The sequence below is a fragment of the Macaca nemestrina genome, chromosome 8, assembly GCF_043159975.1.
Source record: "Macaca nemestrina isolate mMacNem1 chromosome 8, mMacNem.hap1, whole genome shotgun sequence".
In the NCBI taxonomy this organism is placed as follows: domain Eukaryota; kingdom Metazoa; phylum Chordata; class Mammalia; order Primates; family Cercopithecidae; genus Macaca; species Macaca nemestrina.
Window position 1 is genome coordinate 130,387,247 of NC_092132.1, and position 24,646 is coordinate 130,411,892.

At 35.8% G+C, this 24,646-nt stretch overlaps 1 protein-coding gene and 1 non-coding gene across 2 annotated transcripts in view; one reads left to right on the forward strand and one right to left on the reverse strand.

Moving 5' to 3' along the window:
* LOC105482052 (ADAM metallopeptidase domain 28) overlaps window positions 1–24,646 on the reverse strand; it is a 596,506-nt gene that overhangs the window by 276,116 nt on the left and 295,744 nt on the right. The window lies entirely within an intron of this gene.
* Window positions 4,963–5,125, forward strand: LOC112426720 (U1 spliceosomal RNA). The gene has a single exon (XR_003018126.2). It is a non-coding gene; the product is annotated as a U1 spliceosomal RNA (small nuclear RNA).

Sequence of the window (24,646 nt, forward strand, 5' to 3'; positions counted from 1 at the left end):
ATCAAGGTTAATATGATAGAGATAAGTCTTGTTGATGGTATATATCCTTGAACTTGATATGACAAAAATGGCACTTTACCTCTCTGGTATTCCTCTCAAGAACACAGAATCCCAGTCTAATTATGAGAAAGATATCAGACAAATTCCAACTGATAGACATTTTACCAAATTCATGAGCAGGATGTCTTAAAACTTTCAAGGTTATCAGAAACAAAGAAACTGTCACAGCCAAGACAGACAAAGGAGACAAGATGACTAAATGTAATGTGGTATTCCGGATGGGATTTTGTAACAAAAAAGCAACATTAGGTTTAAAAAAAAAACCCTAAGTAAATCTTTAAAAATCTGAACATCAGTTAGGAATAATGTATCCATATCTGTTCACTAGCTGTAACAAATGTACTATAGTACTGACAGGTACTAATAAGAGAAGAAACAGTATGTGGGGTATGGAAACTCTTTGTACTATCTTGGCACACTTTTTTGTAAATCTAAAACCAAAAATAAAATTTAAAATATATAAACAATCTTTCACATCCATTCTGTATAACAGAACACAAATTATAAATTTTCAAAAACTGAATTATTTCTTTAGGTATCTAAGGGTATCAGTATTTATATAAACCATTCTATATATATTGAATCCATATATCCTACCTATTTGTGCAATATGAACATTTTTCTCCTAAGTATTTATTGGCTGATTCTTTGCTTATGCAATAATTCAACAAATTTAAAGGATTAAACACTTGCCCTTGGTTAGGATTACTATACAGGCCTAATGACATCTTTAAAAAATGCTCCAAGGGTTTCAGTTGGTAGCAAACTCAAAAAAACATAGAAAATAATAAAAACATAACTCTCCAAGTTCTCAGGGGAAAAAAAACAATTTATTTCATTGGCAAGGAAAAACTATTAGCTATTTTTCTAAAGGCTTCATGAGGTATTTCATAGCCTACTGAATTTTAAAAGATCAGTTTTGGCCACAAGCCCAACCCCAGATTTTTTTGTTGTTGTCAGCATACTGAGTGGGGAGCAGAATAAGAAAAGGCTCTGCACCTGTCCAGCTGTCAAGCAAGCTGTTCTGTCAGTCAGGCTGTACGACCCAGCAGATCTGATGGTGCTTGAAATGTCTGGGGCAGATAGGCATTTGGCAAGAATCTCTAGGTGAATCACACTGCAGATTTTTAGAATTTTGAAGCAAAACTATACCATCCTTTATGGATATCTTTTTTTTTTTTTTTTTTTTTTTTTTTTTTTTTTTTTTTGGAGAAACAGCTTCTGGCTTACTACTGGGCCCTGGTAGAGAAGGAATGCTTAGCCGTGGGCTTTTAAATCACCATGCGACTTGAGCTGCCCATCATATCCTGGGGTTGTTTGACCTACAAAGCCAAAAAGTTAGCATTCTGTCAGCAAATAAAGTGGTATAAAAGAAAAAATTTAAGCACATCTTGAAGTCGCAGAGATGGCCAGAAGTATGTGACTCAAGCACAGTGACCAATGGTTTAGCTGGACTTCAGGGACTTAGAAGAAACAAGATTGGAAAATTAGCCCTCGGCAGGTCTTGAAAAGAGATGTGTGGAGAAACACTCCAAATGGGAAGAGTTTAAATTATACTTTTCACGGCCAACTGTTACCAGCAAAATGTAATCCAAGCAAGAAATAGAAAATGTAAAAGGAGTGAGGATAATGAATATGAGGGAAATTAGATGCTAGAATAAGACCTAAAGTCAACTTTGGGCTGCCTTACCTTCACCTTTGCAGGCCTACCCCTGGTTAGTCTCTAAGCCCAAATTAAACTATAAGGATAGTACATCAGCAGCAGCAATTGAAAGTAGCCTCATGCTCATCAAATGGTATCTAGTATGTCTAAGCGAGCTCTGTTCCTATTTGTGCATTCTTCCCTCCCCCAACCTCCCTATTATACACAAATAGCCTTCCCCTAGCCCAAGTTCCCAGTCCACTGATCCTACCTTGAATACTGTGCTTTTCATTCCCTGACTCCAGCTTATCTAGTTCTACATTCTTGAAATCCTCCTGAAGAGCTGGTCTTGCTCCCAAATACCTTCAGTTGCTGGCCATTGGCCCCTGTTCCCTGTATCTCAATGCTAATTCAACCTGCTGGAGTAAGCCTTCCCAAATATGGATGCCAGCTGACACTACACAGAGCATGCCTGACTCTGGTTGCCCATGTGGTGCAAGCAGCACAGCTGAGTCCATTTCTTCTCTCATTTGTCTGATTGTACACTGCCCAGTATGCATCCCAGCTAAGCCTGGTGTGAGGAGTGACACCCAACAGATACGTTTTAGGAAGGTTATTAAAAAACAAATACTAGGATGAATGATAATCTGATTCCCCACAGCAATCCAAGTGTTCTTTTTGTAGCACATACTCATTCCCTCGAAGTAATTATTAATTCAGATTTTTAAATTCAGATAGGTACTCTAAAACTACCAGTCTGGAAGAAACCTGGACATATCCTTTTACCCTCAAATTTCTGTGGTACCGGGCTTCCAAAGATACTTGCAAACATAAACGTCTTGAGATTTTTCCGTGTTAGAAACTCTGCTCAAGTATCCTAATGCCTTCATATGAATTCTGTCAACTGGATACAGTTGGCTTTTTCCTTTCTGTGCCTCAGAGGGAGGCAGATTAACTCAATCTAATGTGCCCAAAAAGAGAAAAAGAAGTTGGGAGTGGAGGAAGGATCACACCAGTTCATAAGCTGACAACAGAAAAAACTGCCTGACACCAGGCCTGAAATTATTTGGTGTTATTTGCCTGCTAAATCAACATCTGTCTCCTTTAGATGACTAGGAATTAAATAAGAAAAAAATCTCTCTCATGCTGCAAGATTGCTAATAATGACAATCAGTTCTCCAGGGCTAAGCATAATTGGAAATATTTTTTCTCAGCGACTCAAAAAGTAGAATATCAAAATTATATTTAAATGGTGCTACTTCCAAAATATATTTAGAGTCAAGGAAAAGTAATATAGTGATTTAATCTATAATGTCAAAAATAAGAAGAAAATTGGTTACTTAAGAACAAAATAGCATCATGTCCTTGTCTATGAGTAAATTACAGATAATGGGTAATCAGTAGAGATAGGAGTATATTGACACAATGTGTGATGAAGATTCTCAGCATCAAAGATAATGCATTTACTAAAGTCACAACAAGGCTTGCTAATTGTTCAAGGGGGCTCCTGAGCATCTCACATGTACCCCTAATACTAGAGCTAATAAGTAAAGTTACCTACTTATACATCAATCTTCCTAACCAGGAGCTAACATTTATAAAGTTAGAAGACGTGTAATAACAATTATAGTCTCAGTATTTAGCAAATAACAGGTACAGGGGTCCCTTTGTATCCATGGAGGATTGCATTCAGGACCCCCGCAGAAAGAAAAATCTGTGGATGCTCAAGCATCTTCCATAAACCTACAAACATATAACCTACAAACATCCTCCTCTATACTTTAAATCATCAATAGGCTACCTATAATACTTAAAACAATGTAAATGTTATGCAAATCATTGTTATGCTTTATTGTTTTTAATTGTATTATTTTTATCATTGTATATGTATTTATTTACTTTTTCTTTATTTTTGATCCTCAGTTGTTTGAATCCTCAGATGCAAAACTCGTGGATATGGAGGGTCGATATACTTGGTAAACATTGACTAAATGAAGTGTTCAGTTGATGTAGCAACTGAGATGCCTCGTGTAACCCCAAAGGTTTAAAATGCTCAGAATAGCTGATTCTATTTTCTTCCTGATGGGAAGACACATCCCATCCCTTTCCCTTTCATGTCATATCTCAGCTGAATAACAAAAGAGATGCGAAAAGGAGGGCCCAGAACATCAGAAGTGTGAACAACAGAAGGTATGATCCACATTTACAAATATCTGAGTCCTACTTGATCTAGTACAGATGGAATCAGACTAAAACCAAGAGCCCCAACCACAACTTTGTTCTGTCATCTAGCTAAGAGTGTCGATGTTTAACTGTCCAGACACTATAATTGCTCTCACCCCTGTGTGGAAGCCCACATTATAATACCAGCCTGACTCATCATCTTGTCTCTTAGATTTCTAACCATTGCCACTTGTATTTTAATTTTGAGATTATATTATTAATATAAGGTATAAGCTGTGCCAAAACCCTCTCAGCTTCCCACCCTCTCAGTCTAAAGCTAAAATTTGACAAGAAAATACTGCTTTACACAATCGGGGATAATACAACCCGTCACTTAATGAAAATCCATTAATATGAAAAGGAAATTGTAGGTATCAAGAGTAGTATTAGCATAATAAGTTTTCAGATGATGGGCCAGTGGAAAAAAAGTGAGAGGTAAAAACAAGGCAAAAAATTTCCCATTTACAGGTGAAAAGGTTTTATAAGCCTAGAGGGAACGATGTTGAAAAATTCAGACTTTATTTTAACAAATGTTTACCATAGTGAAAAACTGCTTAAGTTCAAGTGTTTACATGGATGTAATAATTATTTTTATAAGTAAAATATACAAAAGGGAAATCAGAAAAACCTATTTTTAAATGTTAAAATTCATTCCCATGGAATCATGGTAGAAAGAGAATACAGATAATCATTGAGACTTTATAATAGATAAACAGTACTTAAAAAGTACTTTTTAAAACAGAGGGGATATGTGCCTAGTCATGATGGAATAACAGGGACTAAATTTATACGTACTTTGAAATAACAGGGAAAAAGCAGACAAAATATAGGAAAGAGCAGTTTTCCAACATTGAAAAACAAATAAATAATGGCAGTGATCCCCAAGAATCAGAAATCAAAGTAAAAGAGTCCTAAGATTGCTCTAGCTTACTGCCTGGAGAGAGTATGCAGCATCAAACAGATCAAACCAAGTTGGACCTGGGCGTTTTCCCTGAGTTGAAGAGGCAGAGATCAGGATTTAAGAAGGCTAAGAATTCATACTTACTGGCAGGGGAGATACCATGATCATGAAGGTGGTTTTCCCAGCATGAGGCTCATCCATTGCACTCCAGATGTGCTGGCCCCTGCAATTTCCCCAAATGTGGGAAATTCAACTGCATAATTTGTGGTAGTGGGGGACTGTGTTTGCGCTTTCCCCTGGTCTTCATGGTTGAAGAACAGGTCCAGGCCAGGCTTGGTAGCTCACACCTGTAATCCCAGCCCTTTGGGAGGCTGAATCAGGTGGATCACCTGAGGTCAGGAGTTCAAGACCAGCCTGGCCAGTATAGTGAAACTCTGTCTCTACTAAAAATACAAAAATTAGCTGGGCATGGTGGTGCACGTCTGTGGTCCTAGCTACTCAGGAGGCTGAGCCAGGAGAATTGCTTGAACCTGGGAGGTGGAGGTTGCAGTGAGCCGAGATCATGCCACTGCACTCCAGCCTGGGTGACAGAGCAAGACAAGAAGAAGAAAGAAGAAGAAGAAAGAAGAAAGAAGAAAGAAGGAAGAAGGAAGAAGGAAGAAGGAAGAAGGAAGAAGGAAGAAGGAGGAGGAGGAGGAGGAAGAAGAAGAAGAAGAAAGAAGAAAGAAGAAAGAAGGAAGAAGGAAGAAGGAAGAAGGAAGAAGAAGAAGGAAGAAGGAAGAAGGAAGAAAGAAGAAGGAAGAAGGAGAAGAAGGAGGAGGAGGAGGAGGAGGAGGAAGAAGAAGAAGGAGGAGGAGGAGGAGGAGGAGGAGGAGGAGGAAAGAGGAAAGAAAGGAGAAAAAAGAAAGAAGAGGAAAGAAGAAGAAATAAGAAGAAGGTGGTTAAGAATTGTCAATTCATGAGGCAGATTACTGAAGAGAAGAGAATGAACACCAGAGATTATCAGAGGGTTTCCTCAAAGACTTTAGCCGAATACTGATCAGCATATGCATGTAAAATAAGTCCTAAAGCTAAAGCAAGTAGCATTAGAAAGGAGCAGGGAGAATGAATGATCTCCAAGTCTCACTAAAAGATGGAACTAGTTCATGCCCTCAACAGCTACAATGGAAAGCTCTCCTAATGCTTATCATTAAGTAAAGCAGGAGTCAGTAAAACATGGCCCACAGGCCAAATTGGAACGTAGCCATACTCATCTGTTTACGTATGATCTATGACTGATTTTGTGCTGCAATAGCAAAATTAAACCATTTCAACAAAGGCCATTTGGCCAACAAAGTATAAAATATTTATTATCTGGTCTTCTAGAGAAAAAAATTTGCCAATGTTTGTGTTAGAGCCCTCAAATGTGTTTTGCCTTAGGAGTTGAGACAAATTAGTCCTAACTTAAAAGCTGCTCTGGACCCACATAACAAAACTTAAAAACAAACTTTAAAGTAGTTTAGTTATGCCCTGGAACATAGACCAAAACTATTTAAAGAAGCAAAACAAGATTTATCATCTAAAATTCATAACTGGTATACAATTAAACATTAATAGTCATGAAAATGAGAAAAATATGAAGCATAACAAAAAGCCAATAACAAAGAAATCAAAGAAATAACAAAGATAATAGAATTAGTGGACAAGGGTGTTAAAACACAATTATAAATACAACTCAATTTGTTCAAGAAGTATGAATAGAATAAAAAGATAAGTAGAAGATTAGAAAAATTGAACTGAAATGAAACTGCAATGTTTGACATAAAAGTGCACTGACTGACAGATTAGACACTGCAAAAGAAAAACAAATAATAGACTGAAAGACATGATAGGATAGGGTATCCAAAATAAAATAGAGGGGAAAAAGACTTTAAAAATAAACAGAACAACAGCGAGTTATCAGCAATCTCGAACAGTGTAATGAGCATGGAATCAAATTCCAGAATAGAAAGAGTAGTGAGTCAAAAAAAAATTTTTTGAAAGAATTGCTAAAGTTTCAATCTGTAGAATTATAAAAATTATAATTCTACAGATCCAAGAAGCTCAAAAAACCCCAAATAGAAGAAACAAAGAAAATCACAAGAAGACAAATCATAGCCCAACTGTAGCAAAGCAGTGACACAGAAAAAAAATCTTAAAACCAGCCACTGGAAAACAAAAGACACATTACACACAAAACAACGAAGGTAATGACCATGACAGACTTCTAAACAGAAACACAAGCCAGAACACAGTAAAGCAACATTGTTAAAATACTCCATAAAAAAACTGTCAACTTAGAATTCTATACCCAGTGAAAATATCTTCCAAAAAGAAAATGGATTGAAAATTTTTACAGGTCTATAAAAGCTGAGAGACTCCATTAACAACAGATAAGCACTATAATATAAAATGTAGAAGGGAGTCATTCATGAGAAAAAAAGAATCATATCAACTAGATGTTTGGATCCATGAAGAGGAACGAAGAGTGCCAGAAATGGTAAATATGTTGGTAAATTTCATTGTATTACTTTTAAAGCTCATTAAAATATTATTGGCTGTTTAAAGCAAAAACAGTAACAATGCATTGCCAAGTTTGTAACATTTGTTAAAATAAAATACATGACAATAGCACAAAGACCAGACATGGAAAATGAAAGTGTACTGTTATGATGTTCTTATAATATGTATAGAGTGACAGACTAATATTAAAAGGTAGCTTGCTAGAAGTTAAAAATTATATGTATATGTAAACTATAGGGGAAAAAAGTAATAAAGAGGATCAAACAAAATCATGGAAAAATATGTAATTCATGCAAAACAAAGCAGAAAAGGAGAAAAACTAAGAACCCAAAAATAGATAAGACAAAAAATGAATGAAAAGCTGGCAGATTTGAAGACATGTATATAATCAATCACATTAAATGTAAATGATATAAGTATACCAATTAAAAGGCAAAGTTAGACATGAAACACAATGACCAAAAAAAACAAAAAGAAAACAGAATGACCAAACTATACACTATCTAAAAGAAAAATTGACATTGAATACAAAGACACATATAGGTTGAATAAATAACAAAGTTGTATTTTGCAGGTATACACACATATACACAAACAAGCTTGACTATATCAATATCAGCTATAATATTAGTATATAGTATCGATATCTATAACTGTATAAAACCAAGGAAAAAGCAGGTAATTGTATAGGATTAAGGGGTCACTTAATCCAGAAGAGATAAATATTCTAAAATGTATTCACTTAAAGGCACTTCAAAATACATCAAAAACTGAAAATACGAAAAATACAATTTTCTTAAATCCACAATTATTGTTGAAGATTTCAAATTCCCTCTGTCAATAATGGATAAAAATTAGCAGACAAAAATATCAGGAAAGACACAGAAATCGTGAGCAATACATATTATCAAGTAACTTGACTTAATTGATGTTTATGGAATAATCCCCTCCACCAACAACCAGAATACACATTCTTTTCAAGAGCACATGAAGATGACATGATTGTATATTTAGAAAACCCCATCATCTCAGCCCAAAATCTCCTTAAGCTGATAAGCAACTTCAGCAAAGTCTCAGGATACAAAATTAATGTGCAAAAATCACAAGCATTCTTATACACCAGTAACAGACAAACAGAGAGCCAAATCAGGAATGAACTTCCATTCACAATTGCTTCAAAGAGAATCAAATACCTAGGAATCCAACTGACAAGGGATGTAAAGGACCTCTTCAAGGAGAACTACAAACCACTGCTCAGTGAAATAAAAGAGGACACAAACAAATGGAAGAACATACCATGCTCATGGATAGGAAGAATCAATATCGTGAAAATGGCCATACTGCCCAAAGTAATTTATAGATTCAATGCCATCCCCATCAAGCTACCAATGAGTTTCTTCACAGAATTGGAAAAAACTGCTTTAAAGTTCATATGGAACCAAAAAAGAGCCCGCATCTCCAAGACAATACTAAGTCAAAAGAACAAAGCTGGAGGCATCACGCTACCTGACTTCAAACTATACTACAAGGCTACAGTAACCAAAACAGCATGGTACTGGTACCAAAACAGAGATATAGACCAATGGAACAGAACAGAGTCCTCAGAAATAATACCACACATCTACAGCCATTTGATCTTTGACAAACCTGAGAGAAACAAGAAATGGGGAAAGGATTCCCTATTTAATAAATGGTGCTGGGAAAATTGGCTAGCCATAAGTAGAAAGCTGAAACTGGATCCTTTCCTTACTCCTTATACGAAAATTAATTCAAGATGGATTAGAGACTTAAAAGTTAGACCTAATACCATAAAAATCCTAGAGGAAAACCTAGGTAGTACCATTCAGGACATAGGCATGGGCAAAGACTTCATGTCTAAAACACCAAAAGCAACGGCAGCAAAAGCCAAAATTGACAAATGGGATCTCATTAAACTAAAGAGCTTCTGCACAGCAAAAGAAACTACCATCAGAGTAAACAGGCAACCTACAGAATGGGAGAAAATTTTTGCAATCTACTCATCTGACAAAGGGCTAATATCCAGAACCTACAAAGAACTCAAACAAATTTACAAGAAAAAAACAAACAACCCCATCAAAAAGTGGGCAAAGGATATGAACAGACATTTCTCAAAAGAAGACATTCATACAGCCAACAGACACATGAAAAAATGCTCATCATCACTGGCCATCAGAGAAATGCAAATCAAAACCACAATGAGATACCATCTCACACCAGTTAGAATGGCGATCATTAAAAAGTCAGGAAACAACAGGTGCTGGAGAGGATGTGGAGAAATAGGAACACTTTTACACTGTTGGTGGGATTGTAAACTAGTTCAACCATTATGGAAAACAGTATGGCGATTCCTCAAGGATCTAGAACTAGATGTACCATATGACCCAGCCATCCCATTACTGGGTATATACCCAAAGGATTATAAATTATGCTGCTATAAAGACACATGCACACGTATGTTTATTGCGGCACTATTCACAATAGCAAAGACTTGGAATCAACCCAAATGTCCATCAGTGACAGATTGGATTAAGAAAATGTGGCACATATACACCATGGAATACTATGCAGCCATCAAAAAGGATGAGTTTGAGTCCTTTGTAGGGACTTGGATGCAGCTGGAATCCATCATTCTTAGCAAACTATCACAAGAACAGAAAACCAAACACCGCATGTTCTCACTCATAGGTGGGAACTGAACAATGAGATCACTCGGACTCAGGAAGGGGAACATCACACACCGGGGCCTATCATGGGGAGGGGGGAGGGGGGAGGGATTGCACTGGGAGTTATACCTGATGTAAATGACGAGTTGATGGGTGCAGCACAGCAACATGGCACAAGTATACATATGTAACAAACCTGCACGTTATGCACATGTACCCTCCAACTTAAAGTATAATAATAATAAATAAAAAAAAAAAAAAAAAAAAAAAAAAAAAAAAAAGAGCACATGAACTATTTTCCACAAATGACCATATTTCTGGGTCATAAAATTATTCCCAATAACTATAAAAAATTATTGAAATTATACAAATATAATTGGGTATAATTTTAAAATAACCATAAAAAGTCTGATAATTTTCCAAATATTTAGAAACCTAGCATCTCACTTCTAAATAAACCATTAGTCAAAAAAATACCACAAAGTTAGACAATTTTGTGAACTAAATGAAAAGGAACACATAATATTAAAATCCATGGGATCAAGTAAATCAATACTTAGAAATTTATGGCATTAAAAGCTTATATTACAAAGGTTGAATAGATTAAAATCAATGACCTAGGCTTACACATAATAAATTGTAATAAGAATAACAAATTAACCCAATGCAAGCAGAAGGAAGAAAATAACACACATTAAGCAGAAATTAATAAAATTGCAAAGGTAAATAACACAGAAAAATTCTTGAAGCCCAAAGCTGTTTTTTGTTGTTATTTTAATACAACAAAACTGCTCTTTAACACCCATTGTTAAAAAATGAAAAGGCAAGCCACAGCCCAAGATAAAATATTGGCAAATATATAACAAATGAAGAACTTGAATCCAAAATATAGAGAACTCAAACAACTCAATTAAAAGAAGACACATAACTCAATTGAAAAAAAAAAAAAAAAAGCAGACAAAAGACTTGAACAGACACTTCACCAATGATGATTTGCATTCTTTTTCCTGCCTCAATTTACCTCTGGCAATCCATACAGAGTCTACTTAGGATCAGGATTTGAGAGCTCCTTTACCCCATTAGCTCATTCCATCTGCTCATCATCAACAGAGTTGGAAGCCTTTGTTTTTCACCTCAAATCCACACAGAGCGTTGTTCTCTGCAGAAGCAGAGCTGATCATTTGTGGAATTTGCTTCCTCCATAAGCATCATAGGATCTTAAGCCTTCTGTTCCCCTCTATTCCCACCCAATCCCAAATCCAGCCTTTCTTCTCATTGGCTTCAGGCCTCAGTTATAAGGAGTGAACTTCAGATCAATGAAGCTGAATAAGGGTATAAAGAAAAGTGACACTCCTTGGCCTGAGGCCAAGACAGCTTCTACTGTAAGACAACCTCTGATAAACTTCAGCAAGTGACCAGACTTTATATTTTACCCTACAAGGAACTGCTGAAGGAGTGAACCCTGGGTACCACTAAATTGCAGCTTCATATCATCTGAATCCACAGGAGAAAATCTAGGGAGGCTGGTGTTAAAGGAAGGGGTTACAGAGTGAGACACAGCCTCTGTGAACCAGCTTGCCTGTCAGGATCATGCCCAAGGATGTAAACAAGCTGCAGTGCTCCCAGAGCGTATCTCTGTGCAAAAGACTGTGAAGGAAGCTGCAGAGATGGCTCTGTCAATGAGTTGTAAAGCTGAAATAAACTTCTCCAAACTATGAATTACAAACAACAAATTCTGATCAAACATGCTAAGGGAAATGCTGAATTATCATTGTATCTTTCTATAGAAAAAAATATTACAAAACCATTTTCTAATACTCAATGGTGCTTACAGATGTAACTATAGAGGAATATAGCTGAGTACAATAGTGCTGAGTAAATAATTTCACAGACCATGTAGGAATCAACAAATTCAAACCAGCATCGTTTTAGTGTTTCTATAATCTTCCTTTAAAAGTGTCCAAAATGGCTGGGCATGGTGGCTCACATCTGTAATCTCAGCACTGTGAGAGGCTGAGGCAGGTGGATCACCTGAGGTCAAGAGTTCAAGACCAGCCTGGCCAACATGGTGAAACCCTGTCTCTACTAAAAATACAAAAATTAGTTGGGTGTGCTGTCAGGCACCTGTAATCTCTGCTACTCAAGAGGCTGAGGCAAGAGAATCACGTGACCCAGGAGGCAGAGGTTGCAGTGAGCAGAGATCACGCCACTGCACTCCAGCCTGGGCGACAGAGTGAGCCTTGGTTCAAAAATAAATTAATGAATAAAAATAAATAAAAATGCCAAAAATTCTCACTGAAAATTAAGAAGAGAGACAGAGAGAAAACACAATTAGATTGGATTTAGGGTTAATAATCTGAGCCTCAGTTGCCCTATAAGCTGGGTGACCTACAGCAAGTCTTTTGCCCTCTCTGAGCCTCACTTTGTTACAAAATCAGAAGACACATGTAGCTCGCACATGTAGCGCGTCATCTACATATGGCCATTAGCACTGTTAAAGTCCATGTGAGTGAGACATTAAACAAAACAATATTCTTCCCATTTTTCTAGTTTTTGTGAACTGTTTACAAGGCTCACCATGTCTAGAAAAGAAGATTCGACATAAAATTTTTAGATGGCATGCTGGCTCCCTTCCCCACCCAGCAAAAATCTGAGCCTTATTAAGATAACTGGAATATTGATATTAGGTAAGGAATGAAACAGAAGCCTCTGCCTCATATACAGACCTAGGAAAATAAGAGATAAATTAATCAGTTTTGTTGTTTTGTTGGAGTCAAAAGGACAATGCTCGTGAAGCTAACACTTCTCACTATAATTTTTCATCCATTAAACTGTATGCAAATGAATTTACATAAGTACACATGGAGGTAACACAATATAGTGGAGAAAACAAATTTGTCTAATAACATGGATGTGTTAATTACTGTTTGACCCTCAACAAGTCTCTCAACTTGACCTATGATTTTCTTATCTGTAGAATGTGAGTTGGACCATCAATCATAGCAATTTTACCAAATTGTTACTAAATGAAATGAATTACGTAAAAGTGATTTTTAAACTCTGAAGTTTAATAGACATGTTAAAGCATGTCATGGACATTCCATCTAGGGCAATATTGACATTAACTAGACTTGTGGAGGTGGGCTTAGAAATAATTGAGGAAAACCATGACCCAGCATGTTTAAGAGCAGTTTGAGCAATCATAGGATTTGGGTTTCCATTCCAGCTTTGTTACTCATTAGCTGTGTAATCTTTTGTTGTTGTTGTTGTTTTATTATTTTTAGTTGATACATAATAATTGTAAATATTTGTGGGGTACAATGTGATATTTTGACACATTTATACAATGTGTAATGATCAGGTAATTAGCATATCACCTCAAACTTATTATTTATGTTGGGAACATTCAAACTCTGCTCTTACAGCTATTTGAAAATATACAAATTGTTAATTATAGTTCACCCGATAGAGCTACAGAACACTAAAACTTGTTCCTCCTATTTAGCTGTGTGAGTTTGTATCTGATAACCAACCTGCCATTATTCCCTCACCCCACGAACCTTTCCCAGTCTCTAGAAACCACTGCTCTATTCATTACTTCTAAGAGGGCAACATTTTTTGTAATCTTGAGCAAGCTACTTAATCTCTCTAATTTGACATTTCTTCATAAATGTTACATAAAATAGGGAATATCTCTTGTTGTTTAGATTAAATGAAATAACACGCATAAAATGCCTATCAACAGAACTGGCATATTGCCAGGGTCCAGTAAATGAGAACTGCCATGATGATGATGATGATGATGATGATGATAAGGAGGAGCCACATACATGTAGACTCAGAGAGGAGAAAGAAAGCACATTTTCCATCCTCCAACTCTCAGAGAAATAACAGTTCTCAAGAGCAAAATATTAACATCATGAACAGAAGCAAAGTTTGACTCACCTCACCAAAAATCGTGGTCATTCTAATTTATAAAAGGAAAAACCTACCAAGTAACTTAAAATATTTATTTGCTGTGAACATTTTCATTCTCAGTTATAAAACAGCATGTGCTGCTTTGCTGGTACTCCAGGATTTTTTTCTATATGTGATACACATATGTACACACATCTATTTGAGAAAAACCTTCATGACCCAGGTACACGTGTCCACATGATTTAACAAGACACATGTTTGTACCTCCATAGAGCACGAGGTTTAACTGGAAAGATACACAATTAAACAACTAATTACAATAAAATGGAATAACAGTCAGAGCAGGAGAAGTTCATGGTGCTATGGGGACATATAACAGGTAGATTTTATTGTTTTATAGAAGAAAACAATTTCCCTGAACTAATAACATTTACACATATTCTTGAAGCCAGTCAGGTAAGACAAGAAGCCGCATTTTCCTGGTGGGGAAAGTATCAGGAGTGAGAGCACCTCATGTTACAATAAGTGAGGGGAGGTGGAGAAGGAAAAATGAAAAAACATGGTATCTTCTCAGGCATATTGAAAAGTTTTAATTTTCCCTGAAGACAATGGGAACTGTGGAAGCATTTTAAGAAGAATGCATTTTTTTTTTTTTTTTTTTTTTGGACACAGAGTCTCACTGTGTCGCCCAGGCTGGAGTACAGTGGTGCAATCTTGGCTCACTGCAATCTCCGCCTCCCAGGTTCAAGCCATTCTCCTGTCTCAGCCTCCCAAGTAGCTTACAGGCATGCATCACCAAGCCTGGCTAAGTTTTGTATTTTTAGTAGAGATAGGGTTTTGCTATACTGGCTGGGCTGGTCTTGAACTCCTGGCCTCAGGCAATTTTCAAATGTACAACTATAATCACTCTAACTGATGCTTCTTCCACTTTCCAAATGTGAAAATGATTACAGAATCCATCTCCCAACTTGTCACATTCTCCTAATCAAAATCCTTCAGTAGCTTCCCATCAGCACCGATTAAAATCCATTTCTTCACTTGATATTCCAGGCCTTTCACTGTCTGGCCTCAAATATCTTTCTAGACCTATCTCCCTCTGCTTCTTGTCATATATTTTATAGTCCAACCAATTATTTCCAAAACTCAACCTGTGCCTTTCTATTTTTGTCTTTGATCTTATTATTCACTGACTCTAGGAGATTCTTTTCTTTCTTTTTTATTTGCTTATATTATTCAGGATCCTATTTAACTGTCTCTTCTCTAAAATCTCCCTTATTCTCTGAAGTGGTACTATTCTCTTTCCACTGAACTTTTTAACTATTCGTTCAGTCTTTTTCCTACTAAATATTTGCATTATGTATGTCTATGTCACATACATATTCAATCTCAAATTAAATACTTGACGGCAAAGGATAAACTTTATTAATGCTCATATTCTCTATAGGTCTAAGCCATGTTCTTGGACTATGATAGAAGAACAATTAATCAGTAAATAAATGGATGAATGGTAGCTTTACTATTAAAGATTCTCTTGCTTCAAAGCTATAAATGGCATTGTAATTTATAGTTTCACTTTCTCAGAAACTTGTAACCAAGTTTCTGCATTATAGAATGTCACAAAATGATTGAATTTATGTCTATCTTTAGGATATTTATGAGTTGATAAGATAATAAAGGAAGAGTAAGCCTCCGAGTTTGAATTATTGTGAGAATCCTGCAAGAAAATTAAAGCACTTTTTAAAGTACTAGGTGCTATATAAATAGGAAAATCTAGTATAAATTTTTTTTAATTTCAGCATAATTTTTTGCATTGAATATTAGTGACGTGGTAATGGTACCTAAAAATAGATTTATGTAATAGATTTGTATCAGTTAAAAATCATGTGTATGTCTTTCTGTTATTAATTGTATAACTTACAAATCGAGCATTTGTATAATGAAAAGAACATGGAACCCTGAGTTAGAATTGGTTTGAATAATGAATCTATGAATTATTCCTTTCTTATGTGAGGTTGGGCAAGTTATTAAACTCTCTGGGCTTCAGTTTTATAATAAGCACAATAACCCCCCTACCTCATAGGGTAGTAAGAACTGAAGTAACAAATATCAGTACTTTTGTAAACAGCAGCATTCCCATTTATTGTAAACGTTAAATTTATGATTTCCATCAATCTATTGAATCTTATTCCATAAATAAACTCTATTACAAATCTTGTATCAAAATATAAAATAATTCCTTCTACTCTATCCATTGTTCATAAAGCAAGGTCTTCATATCCTGGCCCTGCTTATGAAAAAGCTTACTGCTTGCCTGCCTGGAATGGCTTTTAAGGTTAGAATGGGCAAAACATAAATGAACAGTGGATGAAATGTTTCATGATAAAAAAGGAAGTAGAGACACCAAATCGATATTTCTCATATATTTTAGTCTAACCATAAAATTTCCAATGTTACATTACAGTTTAAGCATTTTTGCATATTCAAACTTGTGCAATAAGGCATGGTTCTTAAGAATTTCATAAATATGTAAATATAATAAATATACTAAACCTCAAAATAAAGACCTATATGGAGTGCTTTCTGAATACAAAGGAAAATCTCCTCTGAAAGATAGAGTGGAAAAAGTTTCCAAATATGTTGAAACATTTCCTATGTCTTAAAAAGAAAATAAATGAATTTTTTAAACAAATGGGCAAAAGGAGAGATGGACAGAGATTTCAGATCAAAGAAATAACATGTGATACAAAATCCCAACATACTTCAGTAAAGGGAAATTCTTCCTTGCTATCTCTTCCTGTAACAGGGGTGGGAAATGACCAGGTGGTGATTCTGGCATAGATAGATGTAGTCGTCTTTCATCTTTTATTTTATTTAACATCCAGCTCTTAAATCTTCCCACCGTTCTTAAAAGCGAGAATGACTCAGAATGATAGAATTGATGCTGACACATCTGCTTTGCTTTAATAACAAGCTAATTACTACAACCAGTTATTAATTAACTGTATTATATGTAAATTTTAAATGTACAACAGGATGTCAAATGGGATGTTTTCCCATCATGTTAATTTTGGCTGGTAACCCAAACCTGAAATCAAAGGGTGATGAGTACCCAATATTCCAAAGAGATACCAGACCATCTAGCAGGTGGTCTAGCAAATAGGGTTAGCAAACACTGGGCCACGTTGAGGGCATAAACCAAGGACACCTGCCTAATGCTGAGGAGACACTGGTGCATTAGCATTTCTTTAGCAAGAGCATTTCAAGGTACAGTATCTTCCCTCTTCCATCCTCCAAACTAGTAACCTGGATTTCAGAAATCTGATGGGTATATCCTCTGAAGTTTGGGGGATATTGGACCTGATACCTGACTTATGCCCCTCTCCCCACCACCCCCCCTCAAAAAAATAAAAAAATAAAATAAAATAAAGGCCAGAAGCTGCTTAGAGCATCCTGGCCTGACAGAAGAGATATGGTTAGAGTGAAGGTCATAATATAAGTGTAATAAAAATGCTGTATCAAAAGTGAAAATAATTCCCCATACTCTATTATGTAAAACAAGGTCTTTGTGTCTGGCTCCACTTACTGGAAAGAGATGAATACCTTACACTTTGAGAATTTTTAGAGATTCCAGGACAAAAAGAAACGTAGCATTGGGGAATGAAGTCAGACATGAGTCAACTTGCAAGGAACCCTGTCCAAAAGTTGGGCTTCGAGGGGTAAGGCACTCCCAAGAAAGTTGTTTGGAGTAGATAGAAATGGACTGAGGAGAGTGTTAAGCGGCCAGCCATAAAATATCACTTCCATCAGGGAAGAGCGGGAGGAAGATCCCCAGAAACGAGATCCTCTGAGAGACAAACAAGAACTCAAGAGAGAAATAGCTTGCATCTGCCTCTGTCCCATTAGAAACATGCCAATACTGGGTAAAAACTATGCTGGCCAAAAGAACTTTTGTGTCCTTCCCTCTCTTCCCTTTCCCAGGCTCTTCCCTGTAAGAACAGGGGCAGCTCAGTGAATGACAGGGGGAGGAGTAACATGAGAAAATATTAAGGAAGGTCACTATAACCTCTTTCCCCCGTCATGGTTTTCCTAACCTGAAGTTATCCCAAGCTGGGATATCTCAAGCAGGAAAGACTCAGAACTAAGTGAGAAACTGTTGTGAAATCACAATGGACTAGACTCTTTAGTACCTGAAAATGAGACTATCTATTCACACTTAAGAACGATCAGAAAACCCATGGTTATCTGCTTGATATTTTACCCAGGAGGAAGGAAGGAGTCAACAAGACAACTTTAAAGAAACAATGAAAAAAAAAAGTTAGGTTGCTTCTTACTCACACCCTACTGAGCCCACAATGTTCAATAAACTAATTGCACATAAAATATCTAATGGAATTGTCATCAAATCATTTGTCTTAGACATTTTTATTCCTATTTTATAGATGAAAATAATCTTGCATAGGTCAATGTACATTGTTGAGGGCCACCACCTGTAAGGGTGGATTTAAACACAGGTTTGCTTAACTCCAAATCTGGGACTTAACATCTAAGCTATTCTGACTTATTACACACACTATAAACTGAAGTCCCCATTACCATTAAACAGGCTTTGTTGTGAAGATGCTTAATATTTTACTTAATATTTTACCCAGATTCCAGAAAAGGAGATTATAAAGATGTGGCAAGAAGGAACTAGGAATAGCCAAGGGGCAAATAAAAGCTATGTTATAATTGGGCCAGCAGTGCTTTCCCAAACTCCTCCTTTTTGTTCTTTAAAATACAGTTCAAATGTATTGATTTAACAAATATCTATTGAGCTTCTCCTATGTGCCAGGCACTATATTTGGCACTGAAGACACGAAATGAGCATGGTTTCCACTATTATGGGAATACAAGAACAGTGAGCAGCCCACCATCCAATTGCAGCCCAATCTGTTATGTTTTCTAACACACATGTGCGCGCACAAAGAAGGGGACCTAACACTAACTTAAAAGGTCAGAGAGAGCTTCCTGGAGAAAGTGACTTGTGAGCTGAGACCTGAAGGATAAGCAGACAAGGAGAAGCAAAGAGGACGTAGAAGTGTTTTCCCCACAGAGAGAAAGCCACATGTGAAGAAATGGATGCAGGAGCGGATACCACAGGTTTAAAGAAATGACAGAAGTTGAGAAGTGCCGAGTCACAGAGGGCAAGGGAAGATGGTGAGAGATGCAGCAGCAAAGGGAAGCTAGACTCTCTGGCCACGTTGAAAGGACTTGGACTTTCCAAGAAAGGAAGGGCAAAGAAAATACCTCAGCCAACAACTCATGGGCTTACAAATTCTTGAAATCATATAAACTATTTGACGCCTGAAAAACTTCTCCCTCTGAACTTAATCCAAACCACAACTCTGATCCCAAAAAATGGGGAAAATGGGAAGAATGCAATGTATTGAGTTTAATGTCCAGTTTCACAAAAGCTGTTTTTCTTTTTCCTTAGTCTGCACCTTATGCTGGTACGTGCTCAAGGAAAGGGTGTGAACCTCAGAAAGAACCATGCTGCCACAAATGCATTATCTGGGCATCCAGATAGACATAGATCCACCACAAATATGACAACAAAACAACTCTGGTCACTAAAATTTCTAAAGTTATGGGAGTTAAATTTGAGATACCCTTTCCATTTTGAATCACAGAAATGATATGTGTTTATTGGGTTGATTATAACATAACTTTATTGATTGTTATTCTAAAATTCTACAAAGCTTTTCTTCTCTTTTGCCTTGCTTTGTTTTATTAGGAACAGAAAATTACTAAACAGAGACACAGTTCTGGGATTCTCTGCTTTATCATTACTCTAAAGCTACAATATCTAGTCTCCCTCTTTCCTTCACTTTCTTCTTTTAGTACCTTTTCTTGGGCACTAAAGAAAAGGGAATAGACTCAGAGAAATAATACTAATAAACAATGATTTTTTAAAAATCCATCATTCATTGAGTTCCTACTCCATAAGAGGCAAAATACTAGATGTTTTGCATAAATTATCTCACTTAATCCTCACAACACTCCTACGGCATAGATACTATTTTCTTCATCTTTCAAGTGAAGAACTAAGGCTCAGAAAGATATGCTTAGAGATTTCCCTGACTCTACAGGCATTGTATGTTCTTAGTTACTCTAGTGTAGTTGAAAATAGTCTTCAGTTTCCTTATTCTTACCCAGAGCCTTGGATAGGTCTTGGGTAGGTTAGACAGGAATAAAATAAGGGTACTCTTCTTCAAATCATGGAGTGTATTAACATGAGAGAAGATCTTTTATATTCATTAAAAACTGCAGTACTGCAGCCATATTCTTTATTCATATTTTTACTTTTGGTAAAGGAACAAATAAAAATGTTCTTTCACTCTACAAATTTATTTTTCATTAGAAGTAGGCACTCCCTCAAGTGATATTAAACATTGGGCAAGTGCCCAAAATGTATTGCCAAATTGTTTTCTTAATTTGGTAGTGTGAAGCTATTTCTAATTTTCTCTGACAGCAAGTTTTCTAGGCTGACAATTGCTCAGCGTATTTGTATTGTAATGCATTCTCCAAACTTCAGAGCTTTTGCAATCGTAAAATGTGAAATTTCAGAACTATATCCCTATAAAAGATTTCATTTTAAGGTGCAGTACATGTAAAAAACTACTACAAATTCTAACACAAAGTAAACACTCTATATGCTTGCACTTTTATTGATGATTATCCAATATTCAGGTTTTTCCTATAAATTATCTTTGTGTGTATAATGGTCTCAGAGCAGATAACTTTTTGCAAGACACACTCTAATTTGCAAGTCAGAAAGCAGGTAGATATAAACTGAAACTCATTGCTTTAGTTAGATTAATCCAACTAACATTGATGGGGCTGATCTGTTAATCTCTAAGATGTTTAAATAAATTGAAATAATGATATACATTAAATAACCTGAGATGTCCTGAGATCTAGCCTAGAAACTGACAAAAAAGGAGAGGAGTTTTAAGAATCAAGTTGGAAATCTGAAATGGAATTAAAACCTACCCTTTCACCTGCCCACGTCCAAATTTCCACTAGAGCAGGCAAATGGAAATAAAGAGAAATCTATATGATTACAGAAAATGAGACGTATAGACCAAATCAGAGCAGAGAAATGGAGAGTTGGCCAATCTCAGGTTTTTAAAAATTACTCAATATTTTTTCAGCTCTACTGAGGTATAATTGACCAATATAATGTGTGTATATTCAAGGTATACAATATGATATTTTAATATATGTATATATTGTGAAATTATCAGGCTAGTTAACATATCCATATATTTATCTACTCTTAGTGAATTTTGAGTATATATTATCAATTATAGTCACCATGCTATACACTAGGTCAGAATTTACTCACCTTACAGCTCCTATTTTTACCCTTTGACCGATTTCTCCCATCCCTTTGTCCCCTGATAATCACCCTTCTAGTATTTGTTTCTATGAGGTTGACTTTTACATATTCCACATGTAATTAAGAGTATGCATTATTCTTCTGGGTCTTACTTTAACTTTACTTGGCATAATGTCTTCCTGGTTCATTGATGTTGTCATAAATGGCAGAATTTCCTTTTCTTTTAATCCTGTTCCCATGTAGAAAAAAAAAAAAAAAAGTGCAGCTCACTGCCAGTGCTCATTTAATTTTACATAAACACACTTTTTGAGGCTGAAGCAAATCTGATTTTTAATGTGAAAATAAAATACAAAAACTGTTCTCCAAGCTATTTCTAAACAAAATTAACATCAAAATTGTCTGACTCACCAGAATCATATACTTTGGAAAACCTTAATTTATCCAATGAATCTCTGGCCAACAACTGTTCGAGAATGATGTTAACATCACGTGTAGGACTGCTATGTTTTCTAGGATTTGACATTTTTAGCAATCAAGAATTACTATATTTTGTAAATGGAAATACCGCTACTAAAAACAGAATGTTATAAATAGAATGTCTTTTGTTCCCAAAGTTGATTTACCAGAATGATGGAAAAATAATCATAAAAGCAAGATATTTCCTGGCAAAGTTATCTCAGGGTAAATGCTGCAGCCACAAGCATGGCTGACAAGTATTCTCAAGGCAAATGGGAGAAGGGTTAAAGCTAAATAATATTATATTTATATGTATATAATATATTTTGCTATATATATGACAATTTCTTTGTTCATTCATCAACTGACACTTTCGTTGTTTCAATTTTGGCTATTGTGAACATTGTAAAAAATGCTGCAATGAGCACAGGCCTGGGGATATCTCTTCGAGATAGTTATTTTGCTAACTATGAGTATATACCCAGAAGTGTGATTGCTGGATCATATAGTTCTATTTGTAATTTTTTTAGGAAACTCCGTGCCATTTCACATAATGGTTGTATTCATTTACATTCCCAGCAATAATGTATAAGAGTTCCATTTTTCTCCAGACTAGAGAACACTTTTTTCTTTTGACTGTTTCATACTAGCCATCCCAATAGGTGTGAGATAGTATCTCATTGTAGTTTTGGTTTGCATTTGAAATCAAACAATTTGAAGAACACTGAGGATTAGTGATGCTGAGCACCTTTTCATATACCTGTTTGCCATTTGTAAGTCTTCCTTGAGAAAAAAAAATATATCTTTTCAGGTCCTCTGCCCATTTTTTAATTGGGTTATTAACCCTTATCAGATAAATGGCTCACAAATGTTTTCTACATTCCATGGGTTGCCTTTTCATTTTGATTGTTTACATTGCTCTGCATAGAATTTTGAGTTTATGTAGTCCCATTTGTTTATCTTTTTGTTGTCTGTGTATTTGGTGTCATATCCAAAACAATTGCTAAGACCAATGTAATGAAGTTTTTCCTTACATTTTCTTCTATGAGTTTTATGGTCTCAGGTCTTATATTTAAATCTTTAGTTCATTTTGAGTTGATTTTCATGTATCATATCCAATTTCATTACTTTGCCGGTGGATATCCAGTTTTCCCAGCGCCATTATTGAAGAGTCTTCTTTCCTCATTGTGTATCCTTGACAGTTTTGTCAAAGATTAGTTGACCAAATGTGCATGGGTAGAAGTGTAATGTCTCCCATTTTGTTCTTCTTGCTCAAATTGCTTTGGCCATTCAGGGTCATTTGTGATTCCATACTGATTTTAGGATTGTTTATTCTAATTCTGTGAAAAGTGCCATTAGAATTTTAATGGAGATTGCATTTAATCTGTAGATTGCTTTGGGTAATATGAATATTTTGACAATATTGATTTTCAGATCCATGAACATAGCATCTCTTTCCATTTATTTGTGTCTTCAATTTCTTCCATCAGTGTTTTACAGATTTTAGGGTACAGATCTTTCACCACATTAAGTGTTTTATTCTTTCTGGTGCTATTTTAAATGAGATTGTCTTCTGAATTTCTTTTTTGAAAAGTTTATTGTCAATGTATAGACAGAAAACTGATTTTTGTATATTGATTTTATACCCTGCAACTTTATTACTTCTAATTTTTGGTAGTCTTCAAGGTTTTCTATATATAAGATCATGCCATCTGCAAACAGAAACCATTTTCCCTCTTTTTTTTTAAATTTTATTTCCATGAGTTTTGGGGGGAACAGGTGGGTATTTGGTTACATGAGTAAGTTCTTCAGTGGTGATTTATGAGATTTTGGTGCACCCATCACCCAAGCAGTATACACTGAACCTAATTTGTAGTCTTTTATACCCCCTTTCCCACCCTTTCCTGAGTCCCCAAAGTTCATTGTGTCATTCTTATACCTTTGCATCCACATATGAAAACATAGGATGAGTTTGGTTTTCCATTCCTGAGTTACTTCACTTCAAATAATCATTACCTCTTTGGATGCTTTTTCTTTTTCTTGCCAGGACTTCCAGAACTATGTTGAATAGAATTAGCAAGAGTGGGCATCCTTGTCTTGTTCTTGATGTTACAGGAAAAGCTTTCACTTTTTGCCATTGAATATGTTACAATTTGAATGTTTGTGTTCCCTCTAAAATGTATGCTGAAACTGAATCTTCAAAGCACAATAGTAAGAGGTGGGGCCTTTAGAAGTTGATTAGGTCATGACGACTCATCCCTCATGATTAGTGCCCCTATAAAAGAGGGTTCACAAGGGTTCAGCCCTTTTTGTTCTTCCTCCTTCTGCCACGTGAGGACACAGGATTTGCCTCTTCTGCCATGTGAGGGCACAGCAAGAAGGCCCTCACCAGACACCAAGTACTAGTGATTTAGTCTTGATCTTCCCGGCCTCCGGAACTGTGAGAAAATAAATTGCTATTGTTTATAAATTATCCAGTCTCAGATGTTTTGTTACAGCAGCATGCACAGAATAATACAAGTATGATGTTAGCTGTGAGCTTGCAATATATAGCTTTTATTGTGTTGAAGCACATTCTTTTTATACTTAATTTGTTGGGAGTTTGTCATAAAAGGATGTTAGATTTTGTCAAATGTTTCTATACCTATGATGAACATGATTTTTGTCCTTCATTACATTAACATGATGTATCACATTTGTTGATTGGCATATGTTGAACCATTCTTCAGGTATACATCTCACTTGATCATTGTGTATGATAATTTTAATGTACTGGTGGAGTTGGTTTGCTAGTATTTTGCTAAAGAATTTTGCATCTGCTTATCAGAGATATTGACCTG